This window comes from Oryctolagus cuniculus, chromosome 3 (genome assembly GCF_964237555.1).
Source record: "Oryctolagus cuniculus chromosome 3, mOryCun1.1, whole genome shotgun sequence".
Taxonomy (NCBI): domain Eukaryota; kingdom Metazoa; phylum Chordata; class Mammalia; order Lagomorpha; family Leporidae; genus Oryctolagus; species Oryctolagus cuniculus.
Genome location: NC_091434.1, coordinates 17,019,556 through 17,035,930, shown reverse-complemented (window position 1 = coordinate 17,035,930; position 16,375 = coordinate 17,019,556).

Sequence of the window (16,375 nt, the reverse complement as noted above, 5' to 3'; positions counted from 1 at the left end):
AAGTGCCCACCTCAACTATAGGAAAAATTTATCAACAGAGCTTTGGGGAAAAGAGAAGTTCAGATACTTGAGCACTAATGTGGTTCTTGTTCTTACCCACCCAGGTCCTAGGACACGAAGGGTCTTATCTATTTGGACATAGCATGTATTTGGGCAAAACACTTAAGATTTTGAAGTTTTGCTCTACGACACATTCTCACCATACACTGAGGTTTCTCAGCTTCAGCACTATTAACATTTTGAACTGGATAATTCTTTGTTCTGGGAGCTGTTCTGTGCATTGTCAGATGTTTAGCAGCCTCTTCCCAGATGTGACAACCAAAAATGTCTCCTGGGGACAAAATCATCCCTGGCTGAGGACCGTGGGGCTACATCAAAGTCACAGATTTGGTTAATGTGAAGTCGAAGCCAGAAACACCTTCAACATTCAACCAGTGCAAACAAGCACAGCATGGCCAAAGTAATTAGTTAGCAGCTATAGGCATTTCCCCTGTAACTCAGGGTATTTTAGATACTACTATGCTCTCCTTGGAAGGACTAAGTACAATTACTGATAATACATTCTGTTGATGGAATTGTAAACAGTTGCTAGAATTTGGTTAATGATGCTAGAATTTATTCTCTGCATTGCGTAGCTTTTGGTGGGGCCTAATGTCTTAAGTTATTTTATATCCTAGGTGTCTATATATAGAGGTGTCATGCGAGGGTTTCCATCAGTGCAATGAGGAGCTGAAGAGTCTGTGTGACACTGGCCACTAGCATCTGTCCTAATGGGCTGTGAGGCTCAGTGTCCACAGAGCTGCCTGCAGGAGTAAACAGGGGAGCTTGGTCGTTCATGTGGGAATTGGGGTTTCACTGAGGGAAAGATGTGCTGAAAGGGACCTCAAGTCAGAAATAAGAAGCTCAGTCATCATGTCCGTCTCTGAATGGGGTTTGTAAAAATTTTTTTAAAAATTAATTTATATGAGCCGGTGCCGCGGCTCACTAGGCTAATCCTCCACCTTGCGGTGCCGGCACACCGGGTTCTAGTCCCGGTAGGGGCGCCAGATTCTGTCCCGGTTGCCCCTCTTCCAGGCCAGCTCTCTGCTGTGGCCAGGGAGTGCAGTGGAGGATGGCCCAAGTGCTTGGGCCCTGCACCCCATGGGAGACCAGGAGAAGTACCTGGCTCCTGCCATCGGATCAGTGTGGTGCGCCGGCCACAGCGCGCCGGCCGTGGTGGCCATTGGAGGGTGAACCAACGGCAAAGGAAGACCTTTTTCTCTGTCTCTCTCTCTCACTGTCCACTCTGCCTGTCAAAAAAATTAATTTATGTTTTATTTATTTAATAAGTAGGGGATGGAGGTGAAAGTCTTTCATCTACTGGTTCACTCCCCAAATATCCACAACAGGTACGGTTGGGCCAGGCTGAAGACGGGAGACCGAACTCCTCCCAGTCTCCCAATAGGAGGCAGAGAGTAAAGTACTGGACTACCTGCTGCCTCCCAGAGTGCACATTACCAAGAAGCTGGAGAAATGGAGCCAGGCCTCAAACCCAGGCACTCCAGTATCTTAAGGGGTACCGAGTACTGCTACAAATGCGTACCACCATAAGACTTCTGTTCATGCCTTGTACATACGACACACTCAGCATTTGCTGAATTGTTCTGTTTTTGAGGACCTGAGTAAAGGTGAGACAGTCATGGCCTCGGGCTGTTCCTGTGTACTTCTCCTTCCTGGACCATCTAAGGGGGGAGAATGTTTTGGGAGAAGCTGTCTTACAAAGGACATCATAGGGAACAAGCACTCACATAGAGTGTAGGTTGACAGTCTTGAGTCCAGATCCTAAGTCTACGCCTCATCCTTTGTGTAGTATTAGACATGCTGCTTAGCTTCTCTGAGCCTCAGCCTCCCAAACTGTAAAATGGGGCTAAGGTCTCTTACGGCTTAGGTCTGTTGTGAGGATTGAACATGCTGTATGTGGAAATTCAAAGACCAGTCCTCAGCCCCTGCTAACCCTCATTACTATTGATGTAAGGGTTTTTTTCCACCTCATCTCAGTAATCCTCACAAATGCCCAGGGAGAGAGGCCCAGAGGTTTGTGTGAGCAGCCGTGGGTAATAGAGTGATTCTCACCCAACACTACTGCTGTTTCAGGGATATAGACACAGGTGGGATCTCAGTCAAAAAGACCAGGCGGGGGCCTGACCTGTGATTTTAACTATGCATTATTGATCTGCCAGTTTTAATAAATAAAGCTCTGCATAAAACATTAGGACAAAGCGAAATCCCACTGGCAGTATTGGAGGGCTAGATGTATAGGGAGATAATGCCACTCAGAAGCAAGTAAGAAATGATTCAATCAAGCAGTTGACATTTTAAAATAGAAACCAGGTCGATTCAATTCAATATTTATTGAGTCCTGTTTTAGAAGACATTGGTGCTGATGATGATACCTGGCCTCCAGGAATGAAGAATGTAATAGAGAAGCCTAAGGAGGAGGATGCTGAATGTGACGTGATATCCTGGATGGGATCCTGGGACAGAAAAAGGGCATTAGGGAAAAACTAAGGAATCTGAATAAGACATGGGATTTAATGAATAATTATATATCAATTTCAGTCCATTAGTTATGATAAGTATATTGTATTGATGAAAGATTGATAATAGAGGAAACTGAGTATAAAGTATTAATGGGAATACTAGAAATCTGCAAGTTTTCTGTAGATCTAAAACTATTCTAAAATTAAAAATGTTACTTGTATCTACTTATAGGGTACATGAAAATGTTTTGATAAACATGTTGTTTTTTTTTAAATGTACAGTTTATGAAGATTTGCACTCACCCAGCCATTTAAAATTCCTGAAGAATTTTAGATGAGGGTATATCTGCTCACTTCATTTGTATGATTGTTTAAAAAAGAATCCACTAAGCAGATTTGAAAAGCCTTCCAAGAGGAGCTGGTGCTGTGGGATAGTAAGTTAAGCCTCTGCCTGTGCCACTGACATCCCGTATGGGCACCAGTTTGGGTCCTGGTTGCTCCACTTCCAATCCAGCTCCCTGCTAATGTGCTTAGGAAAGCAATGGAAGATGGCCCAAGTAATGTGCCTGGGAAAGCAGTGGAGAATGGACCAAATGCTTGGACTCCCGCACCCACATGGGAGACCCAGAAGAAACTTCTGGCTCCTGGCTTCAGATAGGCTCAGCTCCTGCCATTGCAGCCATTTGGGGAGTGAACCAGTGGATGAAAGACCACCTGCGAATCTGTAACTCTGCCTCTCAAATAAATCTTAAAAAAACGAAAGAAAAGCCTTCCAAGGGAACATTTTCCTTAGAATTGATTGCAGTAGAATGCCATAAAACTTATAACTTTTCAAATAATTGTCATTTTAAAAAAGATTTATTTATTTGAAAGGTAGAATTAGAGAAGGAGAGAAGTACAGATAGAGATCTCCCCGCTGTTTCACTTCCTGATTGGCCATGGAGCCAGAAGCTTGGTACTCCATCCAGGTTTCCCATGTGAGAGGCAGGGGCCTAAGTACTTGGACCATTCTCCATTGCTTTTCCAGGTGCATTAGCAGAGAGCTGATCAGAAGCAGAGTAACTGGGACTCAGACTAGCACTCTGACATGGGATACAAGTGTTGCAAGAGGCTGTTTAACCTACTGTTACACATCCCTCTCCCAAAATAATAATAATTTTAAAAATGTATAGAAATAGTACAACTATCTAAAGAAAATTCAGAAGAGAATTTTAAAATTTAAAATCACCTGGATCTCATCACTTTAGCATAGCTATTGCCATCATTGAAGTTATTCTCATAGGCACATGTTTTTCTATAGTTATAACAATAATGCATATATCTTGCTTTAATTTGATTTTTTAATTCAAATTATTATTTATGGTGTGTACTATATGCTAGTTAGTGTTTTTAAGGTCAGGGATAGAAAAAGAGTTAACAAGATACGCAAAATGCTTATCCTCACGATAGCATGCATGTGTATGTGAAAGACAAAAAATTAATGAATATTTAACATGATAGGATGTAGAAAGTACCATGGAGAAAAATATGACAGGCTAGAGGGATGGGGGAACGTTGGTCTGTGGAGGGGATGGTTTGCTATTTTAAGTAAGGTGGCCAAGAATGCCCAGCTAATAAAGTGACATTTGAGCAAAGACCTTAAGGAAGTGAGGGACAGAACCATGTGGCTCTCTCTAAAGTAAAAGTGCCCCCAAGAGAAGGTCCTGAGGTCAGAGTGCCGTTTGCCAGAAGCAGCCAGGAGGCCAGTGGCAGAAGCATAGTCAATGAGTAGAGGGTACACAGATGAGGCCTCAGAGGATGCTGGGGCAGGGTGGATCTTTTTGGGATGTAGGAGCCATTTTAATGACCTTTGATCCTTTGATTAGAGTGAGATGAGAAGCCAGCCAAGGGTTTAAAGCAGAAAGGTACAGGATGTGATTCAGATTTCAAAAGAACCATCGCACCTGCTATGTGAGGAATAGACTGGAGAAGGCAAGTTTACAGTTAATCAGAGTTGTTGGCTTAGTTAACAAAGAAAGGAGGGCCCTTGGGCCAAGGGACAGCAGAGGTTAGAGAGAGAGAGACTGCCTGGATTCTGGACTTCATTTGAAGGTGAGACTGACAGGATTTGCTGATGTTGTGAGCAAGGGGAAGAGAGCAGTTTCCAAGGTTTTGTTTTGCTACCCAAAAACTTCAGGGTACATAATTTTTTTACTGAATAGGAATTGAGTTTTTCCCTTAAAATCATATTTGTAACCAGGGCCTCCTTTACATTGCTTAAATGTCACATCAATGAGGCTTTCCCTGACCATCCAATCTAAAAGTGCAACCCCTGCTCACTTCCTGTCCCTCTTACCTGCTATATTTTATTCCAGAACATAATTGGCTATGTCTGGTACAAATTAAAATGTGAGGCCTTGTTAAAAAGTTAAGGATTTCCAGGTTGCCAGCAGAGCCTTAAAGCAAGGATGAGGCCCTTCTGAGTCCAGGGCCCTGTCTCATGTCCAGGAAGCCAGCTCTGCCTATTATGGGTGTTACATATTTAACTAATTGACTTGCTGTCTGTCCCCACACACATACATGTGAACCACTGGAGGGTAGGAATTGACTTTAAAGATTTATTTATTTGAAAAACAGAGCAACAGAGTGAGGACAGATGAGAGACAGATCTTCCATCTGCTGGCGCACTCCCCCAAAGCCTGCAAACAACCAAGGCTAGACTTGGCTGAAGCAGGAACTCCGACTGGGTCTGGTGGGAAGGAAATGAACTTGGAAGTATTGGTCCCTTTAGTCCCTTTGAGGATAAATGGGTCCAGTGCAGTACAACGTAAGGGACAGTTGCCCCCACTAAAGATAAGGCTCATCTGGGCAGAGGCCAGCAAGGACACACTAGCCCTTCCAACCTCTTGTCTCTGCCTTCCTTGAGCCCAGATGCCATCCAGAGAGAGAAGAAAGTGAAGAAGAGGATCACATCCTGAACTGACTGAACAGTTATCCCCAAAAGGTGGTTTTTATGTTGGAAAGAAAGTTGGAGTTGTAGGCAAAATTAAGTTTACGCTTTTGCTGATAATTAAGTAAAATTGGAGTTTATCTAAGTATAAAATATTACACCTGCCGCAAGAATGTATTGCATTTTCTATTGATTATTTGAACTGTGGCCCATTTATTTAGCAGCATGGAAGTTGTCCTAGGGAACAATAGGCTCATTAGATAATGTGGAATAATACAAACATATTAAGCTGATGCACAAGGTGTCTTCAAAAAGTTCATGGAAAATGTGCATTAAGAAAAACTAAGTGGGGCCGGCACTGTGACATAGTGGGTAAAGTTGCCACCTGCATTGCTGGCATCCCATATGGGAACCGGTTCAAGTCCTGGCTGCTACACTTCCGATCCGGCTCTCTACTATGGTCTGGGAAAGTAGTAGAAGGTGGCCCAAGTCCTTGGGCCCCTGCACTCATGTGGGAAACCCAGAAGAAGCTCATATCTCCTGGCTTTGGATCGGCACAGGTCCAGCTGTTGCAGCCACCTGGGCACTGAACCAGCAGATGGAAGACCTCTCTATGTTTCTGCCTCTGACTCTCTGTGACTCTGCCTTTCTTTTGTCTAAAAGATTTATTTATTTACTTGAAAGGCAGAGTTACACATAGAGAGAAGGAGAGGCAGAGAGAAAGAGGGAGAGGTCTTAAATCCGCTGGTTCACTCCCCAGATGGCCACAATGGCCAGAGCTGTGCCGATCTAAAGCCAGGAGCCAGAAGCTTCTTCCCGGTCTCCCACATGGGTGCATGGGCCCAAGGAGTTGGGCCATCTTCTACTGCTTTCCCAGGCCATAGCAGAGAGCTGGATTGGAAGAGGAGTAGCCAGGACTAGAACCAGCACCCATATGGTATGCTGGCACTGCAGGCGGTGGCTTTACCTGCTATGCCAGAGTGCCGGCCCCAATAAATAAATCTTTAAAAAAAGAAAAAAGAAAACCTAAGCAGGGATGGAAATTTTTCTGCACCAAAAGAAACTTATCTTCTAATTACATTTTCTGTAAACTTTTTGAAGTATCCTTGTAGGTTCTGTTTGCCCATGCATGTGTGTGTGTGTGTTCACACACATGTCCCTCAAGTTCCTCTGAGTTGCTTTGCTCTTAGTACTTTGAAGAAAAGGGAAGCAAGTCTCACCTTGGAAAAAAGAACAGAGGTGTTTCCGTCTTAGTAGGAAGTGCTGTGAAGCTAGCTCCGTCTGGCAAAGGTCTGCAGGAAGGCGAGATAAGGAAAGGAAGGTATCAGAGAGGTGTGTTCTGACTTCTTTGGTCAATGAACCAGACAGGTGAAATGGAGCCCCAGGTATGTTATTTGGTGATATAAAAGAATTATTATTGATTTTTATAACAGCAGTGTGGTTACAAGAAAAGTTCTTATCTGAAATACTGAAGTATTTCAAGCAGAAAAAGTATGATATCTTGAACTTGTTTCAAATACTTCAGCCAAAATAAACACACTTAAAAAGTGAAAAGATAGAGGAAATTTGATTTTCACAATGTATCATGGTGTTTAAAGCTGTGATAGAAGTGCAGTCATTCATTATACAACTACTCTCTGTAATATTTTAAAATGTTCCTGTTAGTCATCAGTCTTAGAAAGAGACTCAAACTTGAGATCATTTTTATATAAAAAGCACTAATAATGCTTATGTTTTTGGAGACCTCACTAAGCACTTTGGTTCCTTTGTTCTTTACTTTTTTTCTTTATCTTTTTCTTCTTCTCCACATTCTTTAAGAAATCAAGGAAGTGCCAGTGAGCCCAGGTATCTCCTGTAGAAACAAGGAGGAAAAGCAAGGATTTCAGAGCTGACTGCCCAGTATAAGTCCTTGGACCCCTTCTCTCCTTCTTCCCCTCTCCTCAGGTCCAGCTCAGGCTGCAGAGCCCAGAGCCCAGACAGCAGTGATGTCATTGCTCAAAAACTTGAAATCAGTGGATCAGGGAGATGAGGAGGGAATGTAGGATCTCATCAATACTGTATGAGCAGAGTGGAAAAATGAGGCTTCCTCTCCAATGCACTTAAAGATTTATTTATTTGAAAGGCAGAGTTACAGAGAGGGGGAGGCAGAGGCAGAGAGAGAGAAGCCTTCCCTCCGCTGGTTCACTCCCCAAATGGCCTCAATGGCTGGAGCTGAGCCGATGGAAGCCAGGAGCCAGGAGCTTCTTCCAGGTCTCCCTTTTGGGTGCAGGGGCCCAAGGACTTAGGCCATCTTCCACTGCTTTCCCAGGCCATAGCAGAGAGCTGGATCAGAAGTGGAGCAGCCAGGTCTCGAACCAGTCCCCATATGGGATGCCGGCGTTGCAGATGGAGACTTAGCCCACTACGTGACAGCGCCGGCCCATCCAGTGCATTAAGTACCTGCTTCTCTTCCATACATAGTCTGTGAAGCTTTTTTGCTACTCAGAACTTTTTAAAGTTTTAAAGACATGTGGATCTAGGAGGCTTGGGTATATCCTAACCTAGAACCATTTGTGGGCTAAGACAGTTTAACTCGAATCTCTGGGAGCCATTCAAGAATGTATGCTTTATGGGCCAACCAGTCATAGGCATAATTTTAAAACAGCTTTCTCTTTATCATTTGGTGTCTTTTGTATGGCAAACGTAAGATCAGCTGGACATCTGTGCAGTGTTGTTTTTCTTAAAGAGCTTCCGCAGCCTGAGACCCTTTAAATCAAGTCTGTACTGTTGCAAGAAGCTTTTCTCCCTCATGTAAGTTGGCCCTTTAATTATATGCTGTAAAAACAATTAGGTAGAAAATGTGTGTTAAAGTTACAGAGGTTCTTTTATTTTTATTGTTTAAGATTTATTTATGTATTCAATTTGAGAAAGGGAGAGTGAGAGAGACAGAGGAAGACTGCTCCCATCTGCTGGTTCACTCCCCACCATAACTGGGACTGGCCCAGCCCAAAGTTAGGAGCCCAGGACTTGATATGGGTGTTCCATGTGGGTGGCAGGGATCCAACTGCTTAAGTTATCCCCTGCTGCCTTCCAGAGTGTGCATTAGCATGCAGCTGAAATTGGGAGTGGAGCCAGGACTTGAGCCCAGGCGCTCCTATAAGGAATGCCAGGATCCAAAGTGGCATCTTAGTCACTACGCCAAATGTCTGCCCCTTAATCTTCTTTTTGAAAGATAAAAAATAAGATATAACACTTTCAATAAAAACAAAAGCATCTTAGATGCCTCAGAGAGGAGTAAGGAAGCTGCAACTGTGTTGTGTTTCTTACCATTATTTGTTCTTATGCTTGTATTATAGCAATGAATCCTAAAATTCCAGAGGTTGCCTGAGAGCTGTGAAATATTAAAGGCATTCAAGTTGTGAACCTAACACCGGGGATTTTCTTGACCTCTAGGGAGACTATAAGCCAAGGATGGTGAAAGTCTAATCATGCAATATTTAATCATGTTCTTCTACAGAAAGGAGAGATATTGTGGGTTCTTGTGCACCGTGAGAGGCGAGGAAATGGTTCAGCTTCTGACACTCCAACTTCTTTGCTATTTTGCAAAGATCCAAGTGGTCAGAGACCTCACAGTCTGTACGGATGAGCAGGTCCTTATGTTTGATCTCCAATTGCGAAATTTGAAAGGGAAGGGATTTCAAATGAAAACATTTCAGGCCAGTTGTCAGTTCCTCACTGGTTTTATACACATATGCAGTCTACTTATAATCTCTTAAGTATTCTGGCTCCAAAGGAATTTTGTAAAAAGGACCCCTACATTTGATTAGAGCAAAGATTGTTATTTAGTGGAGCATTAAGCCTTTGACTATAAAGTAAACTATAATATGTTATCTCAAAAATCAAGAAAGAAAGAGAGGGAGGGAGGGAAGGGGGAGAGAGGAAGAGAATATCATTGTATTACAATTGTATCTATGAACTACATTGAATCTATTCTCTTTGTATTAATCTAACATTGATGTGAAAAAAGTATCAGATGTTTAAAAAAAGATAAACAGAAAAAGTACTAGAAAATCTAGATGAAATGACTTCAACTTGTCTGGGTGGCTCTAGGAATGTCACTATTCTTTTTATGTATGTCTGGTAAAAAACATATGATACAAAATATACCATCTTAACCATTTTTAAGTGTGTAGCTCAGTAGTGCTAAGAATATTCACATTGTCATGAAACAGATCTCCAGAACTTTTTCACCTTGCTGATCGCAACTGCATACCCACTAAACAACCCCTTTCCTGCCACCTCTCCCCAGCTCTTGGTAACCACCATTCTACTTTCTGTTTCTACGAACTCTAGCACTATACAAACCTCACAGATGTGAAATCATATGTTTTTTGCTTTTTGTGACACACTTATTTCACTCAATATAATGTTCTCAAGGTCCATCCATGTTGTAGCGTGTATTAGAATTTCTTTTCCTTTGAAGGCTGAATAATATTCCATTATGTAGACCACATTTTGTTCATTCATTCATTAAGTCATCAATGGACATTTTGGGTTGCTTCCATCTCTTAGGTATTGTGAATAGTGCTACTAGGAGTGCCAATATCATTTCGACTCCTTTGGATTTGTAACCAAAGGTGAAAATTACTGGATCACATGTTAGCTTGACTTTTTTTTTTAGCTTAAAAATTTTTTAAATTACTTCTATTTTTAATGTTTTCCATGGTGCTTGCTCCATTTTACCCTCTCACCAATAGTGCAAAATGGTTCCAGTTTCTCTGCATCCTCAACAACCCTTGGTATTTTCTGGTTTTGTGATAATTGTCATCCTAGTCTGAAGAAGTGATATCTCATTGTGGTTTTGATGGGCATTTCTCTATGGTTAGTGGCAGTAGACATCTTTTTATAGCTTGGTAGTCATTTGTACATCATCTTTGGGGAAATGCCTATAGAAGGTTTTGGCTTATTTTAAAAATGGGTTATTTGATCTTTTGCTTTTGAGTTGAGATAGTTACATAGAAAAGAATAATGAATCCAAGTGAGTCCTTTGATATGGTGGTCTTAATAATAATAGTGATAGCTATTTTATACTATAATTTGTTTATTTTTTATTTTATATAAAGTATTTATATTCTATTGTCTAATTTTATTGTGGTCCAAAGTAGTACTTCCCAAAATTACAGTATCTTAAATATGAGTTACTCACAAAATGGTTTTGTGATCAAATAATTTAGGAAGAATTCCAAAGTATATTCTATATTCTGTACTTACAGATTGATTACTAAAAGCTCTGAGAAGTACTATTGCAAATAAATAAGTTTAGGGATGCATGATTGGTGTAGTGGTTAAGCCACTGGTTGGAATTCCTGAATCCTATTTCAGAGTGCCTGGGTATGAGTCCTAGCTCCACTCCTGATTTCAGCTTCCTGCTGTCTCTGCCATACATGTGGGAGGCCTGGATTGAGTTCCCAGCTCTTGGCTTTGGCCTGGCCTAGTTCCAGCCCATTGTGGGCATTTAGGGTGTGAACCAGCAGAAAGGAGCTTTTTCTAACTCTCTCCATGTAGCTTTTTGCCACTCAAGTAAATACATTTTTTTTAAAAAAAGAAAGATTTATTGATTCATTTGAAAGGCAGAGAGAGAGGGAGAGAGAGAGAGAAACAGAAAGAGAAATCTTCCATCTGCTGGTTCACTCTCCAAATGACCATAATGGCCAGAGCTGAGCTGGTCCAAAGCCAGGAGCCAGGAGCTCCTTCTGGGTTTCCCACATAGGTGGCAGGGTCCCAGATGCTTGGGCCAACAGTGCTCCCTTCCCAGGCACATTAGCAGGGAGCTGAATCAGAAAGTGGAGCAGCCAGGACTCAAACCGGTGCTCACATGGGATGCCAGCTTTGCAGGTGGCGGCTTTACGTGTTACACCACAATGCTGGCCCCTAAAATTTGTAAAAATCTGTTTAATGTTGTATAAGCCAGTGTTGACAAAACTAGAATAGCCACACATTTTTTTTTAGTAAGAATTAAAAAAATCCAAGGTATGAATAGAGGTACTCAAAGCAGAGAATTTTAATTGAACAGCTTTTGTATGTGGCTTTGTGGAAGCAGAGATGGTTCAAAGTAGTGTATTAAATGGGGGATATGGGACCAAGGAGCACATCCATCAGCATAGGAATGGATTTCTCCTTTTGTCCCTGAAGGGGCTAGAGTGGGAGTGAGGTCTGGTGTGCACAGAGGCTGGGATGTGTTTACAATAAAGGAAGTGGGCAATTTCTTCCATATGCTGTTTGCGTCATCTGCACGAAGCTGTGTACCATCCTACTTGTAGCAGTCCCCTGGCTGAAAAGGAACAGATTCTGAGGGTGTGTTGAGCCATGCCAGACCAGCTCTGCTGGATGGAATCTGCTTAATTAACTCTTCACAAGATGATGGTTTTATAATATTTCCTATAGATGGAAATTAGAGATAAATTACCTTTCATCTATCATGGTTAGTCATAATTGGTTGTTTATATATTTTTGTTTTTAACCATGATGTCTCCTCCCTCTTAATCTCTTTTGTATTATTTTTTAAAATGGCATCTCTCAAAACATTGTAAGAGTTCAAAAACCTTTAAACAATGTATTATTTATCTTTCTGGCCACACAGATTCCTTCAGAGTCATTACAATCCATCAACTGTGCATTTGCTGACTTAATAATAAGCAGATTTGGTTTTCAGGCAAGTGAGGCAGCTGCAAAGGGCAGATCCATTAGGGTCTTTCCCATCCACTGTGAGGGTGCATGGACGAAGTTCTCACTTCAACCAGGGCAAGCCTGTGGTCTTGAAGCTTATATAGTTTTGGGGGTCCTTTTTAAGAAAAATAATTCCTATTACAAGTATGAAATTAAATATTCATTTAGAATTTTTTTAAAATCACCATCATAACAAAAATTTAAAGCTAAACAATTCTAGAGAAATGATCCAGAAAAAAATAATTATTAGTAATTAGCTATCTGACACACCCTTCAATAAAATAATTTGCCATTGGATTGCCTATTTATGCAACAGTGATTTTGCCATATTTTATGCAGGGAGACTGGAAGGAGAAATCAATTTTTCCTCTAGCATGATGGGACAAATTGTATTTCTTATTATTGATAGCATAGAAAGGTTTCTTATGGCTTCACAACTGAACATTGGTATGAACATGTCACTTTTAGGATTGTTATCAGTTTTAGAAAAACCTCTCTCACATGTTTTCAAAAATGAGCCGAAAGATTTCAAGGCATTTCAGGGGCTTCTGTGTTGCAGGGAGGAAACTTAAATACACATTCATTTACCAGTCTGTCTTTTGTGTCCCTAATGTTGTGGCATATTATTACACAAGGGTTATGTCAGAACTTGCACTTTCATTTCCCAAAATGGGGCATACAGGTAGAGTAGGTAGTCAGATTATTACAGAAACTTGTTCTTGACTCAGACAGTAGCACCAAGTAAGCTCTATAAGGAGGCTGTGAAACACATAAACATCCAAGTAAACCAATTATCTATCTATCTATAAACATATGTTTATATCTATATAGATAATACATATATTTAGATATATGTAGATTATGATATATATATATATATATATATCTTCAACTTCCTAAGTTACAGCCCAAAAATGTCCATAGCATCTCCCACAGAAACTGAAACACAGGGAAATAGAACTGAGGGCAACTGAAGTAGAGAGAGACTATAATCTCAGCTATTTGCAGGTAGAATTATGTATTCCTATAAATTTTATGAGAACATATGGCCATGAGAACATTTACAAATTCAAGTGAGGGGATTTGAAGTTTGAGCCTCATTAGTTTAATTTGTTTCCTTCCAGTTTACACTCAAATTTTCTTCCACTGGAACTGCTGTTGTTTCCTTGTTCATTTGCATCTTGAACTTGGGGGCCAGATTTGTACAGAATACACCTTAAGCAAAGGGGACACACTCATGACTGCCACACAGCTGGACATTTATTGAGTCCAGTCAAACAGTTACTTGGCATTATATGGATCAGTGCCTTTTAAATCTGGCAGGAGTTTAGGACTGTTCACATAGCTTTGAAAATACGCATTCCTTGGCTGCACACCCAGAAATTCTGATTCTGTGGATCTAGGGTGAGGCCCTGGAATCTTCGATGTTAAGGTATCCCAGTTAATTCTGATGTGCTGCCAAGTTTGAAAAGCACTGATACACAAAATATTTGGATGAATGCCTCTGCCCACTACAGCTCTGCAGGATACAATCAAGGGTGAATTTCCAAATAGAGAGCTTATTGGTTTTTTTGTTTGAAAGAAAGAGAAAGAGAGAGAGAGAGAGAGAGAGAGAGATCTTGGCCATCTACTAGTTCATTCTTAACAACTGAGGATAGACCAGGCTAAAGACAGGAGCTGGGAACTCAATCTGAGTCTCCCATGTGGGTGGCAGGAACCCACATAGTTCAGTCATCACTGCTGCCTTCCACAGTGCCCATTAACAGGTAGCTAGAATCAGGAGCAGAGGCAGGACTCAGAACAAGACACTCCGATAGCCCCAAGAGATATTATTTGACTTGGTGTAGAAAGAGTGGTATGGTCCCCATCTAATAGATGGAACTAGCTTTTGTAAGAATTTTTTATGTTTTTTATTTCTTTTTAGTAACTATTAAAGCAGTACTTGGTAAAATTTTGAGAGGGATATGTGTTAGTCTAGACTTTCTTGGGTGCACACAGAAGAAAATCACATTTCAGATCAGGTCAAGCATTGACAGTAGCTTACTGGCTTCTATGGCTAAAAATCCCCATGACAGGCAGGGCTTCATGGAGCCTTAAAATATCCTCACAAAGAGTATCTCTCATGAAAACAAAGCATGTCTTTCAATAACTCCTGATGGAAACATTAGAGTTTTATTTGCCCAGCTATGTCAGGTGCCCATTTCTAATCAACCATATGTCCAGATTGTCGGGACCCCATGACTACTCAGCAACACAGGAGTTGGGTCAGCCTTGCTGAACCACATGATTTGAAAAAGGTGTGAAAGTTCCTGTAAGGAAGACAGGTTGGCTTCCAGAGCTACTTCTAACTGAGGGTAGACTTGCTTTCTTTGAATTCTCTGACTTCTCCAGCTTCTGGTATTATGTAGGTTTGACACTCTGCTGTTGACAACTGGGGCAATGGAAAGGGTGCTATAAAACTTGCCTGGTAATCTGCATTTTCTACCTACGGTTTGGTTGAGGTTCCTGCAAGCAGTGTCCTAAGACTCATACCTCAGCCCATCTAACAGTCCAAAATCAGAATGTCAAACAGATGAGGCTAGGTAGAATGGTGGAGTTAAAAGCCAAGGCCATAGGAGATAGAACCGATAGAGGCTGATAAAAGAACGTTTCCAAGTACATCAAGGGCTGTGGATTCTGAAAGCTTCTGAACCGAGCCAGGGATGGCTGAAATTACCTGCAAAGCCATTTCTCACATGAGAAATGTGAGGCACAGCACATTTATCCGTGTGCTTAGCTTACTAAATATATTTCTCCCTCATGAGATATACCATATATGAGGTGTTTTCTGCATTTCAATTTCACAAATCAGTGGTGGGGTGCACACAGAGATGTGCTACCCAGATTCCCCTATGAGGGAGGGCTCACTGCTCAGCTCTGGGGAGGATGTTCAGTGCCCACATTCTGGAAGACAATGCCTTTGGGGCTCTACAGAGATTGTCTTTCCCAAGGCAGTCTGCATCGAAAGGCAGGGGATGAAGGCTCAGCCATTTGTAGTGCAAGGTAGGTCATTAGGCAATATGAGAGACCACAAAAAGTTCATGGAAGATGAACTTTTTAGGTTTATGGGGTAGGCATCTGACTCAGCAGTTAACTGGCCACTTGGGATGCTCGCATCCCATATTGGAACGTTAGTTTGAGTCCCAGCTCTTCCACTTCCAATATAGCTTCTTGTTTGTGTGCATTCTGGGAGGTAGCAGATGATGGCTTATGTACTTGGGGCCCTGTCACCTATGTGAGGAAGACCCAGATTAGTTAGATGCTCCTGGCTTCAGCCTAGCCAAGCCCTGGTTATTGGGGACATTTGGGGAGTGAACCAGCAGATGGATGATTTCTTTCTCTCTTTCACAAAAAGATGATAATAAATAAATTAAATTTTAAAGGGTTAAGTTTATTTTGCTGTAAAATTTTTTTGAAATCTATTCACAGGTTTTCTTCATAATGCACATTTTCCATGAATTTTCTGAAGACCTCTTGTTTTCACTCCAGAGCCTCACTGGTCCTACAGACCATACTGCAGTTCATCTTCTCCCTTCCTTGAATTTTGCTTCTTCCCACAACCTTTCACAAATACATCTTACACCTCAGACTTTGCTTCAGTGACTGCTTCTGGAAAACCCAAAGTATGATAAGTATCATAAGGTGGTATTATAATTGGCCTATTAATGTGAAAGGAAGTATTAGGAAGTATTAAATATGCAAACCATTTTTAATTAGCAAAAAGGGCTAAGCCATTCTAGAGTTTTTCCCCTTTTCTTAAAAAATAGAGTATCACATTAAAAATGTAAAATGTTTATTTGTAGAAGAATCAAATACAACAGAGGAATTGATTCTAAATGATACAGTTCTTTTTTTTTAATTTGACAGATAGAGTTAGACAGTGAGAGAGAGAGACAGAGAGAAAGGTCTTCCTTCCATTGGTTCACCCCTCAAATGGCCTTTATGGCTGGAGCTACGCCGATCCAAAGCCAGGAGCCAGGTGCTTTCTCCTGGTCTCCTATGTGGGTGCAAGGGCCCAAGAACTTGGGCCATCCTCCACTGCCCTCCTGGGCCACAGCAGAGAGCTGGACTGGAAGAGGAGCAACTGGACTAGAACCTGGTGCCCATATGGGATGCAGGTGCCGCAGGCGGAGGATTAACCAAGTGAGCCACGGTGCTGGCCCAATGATACGGTTCTTATACA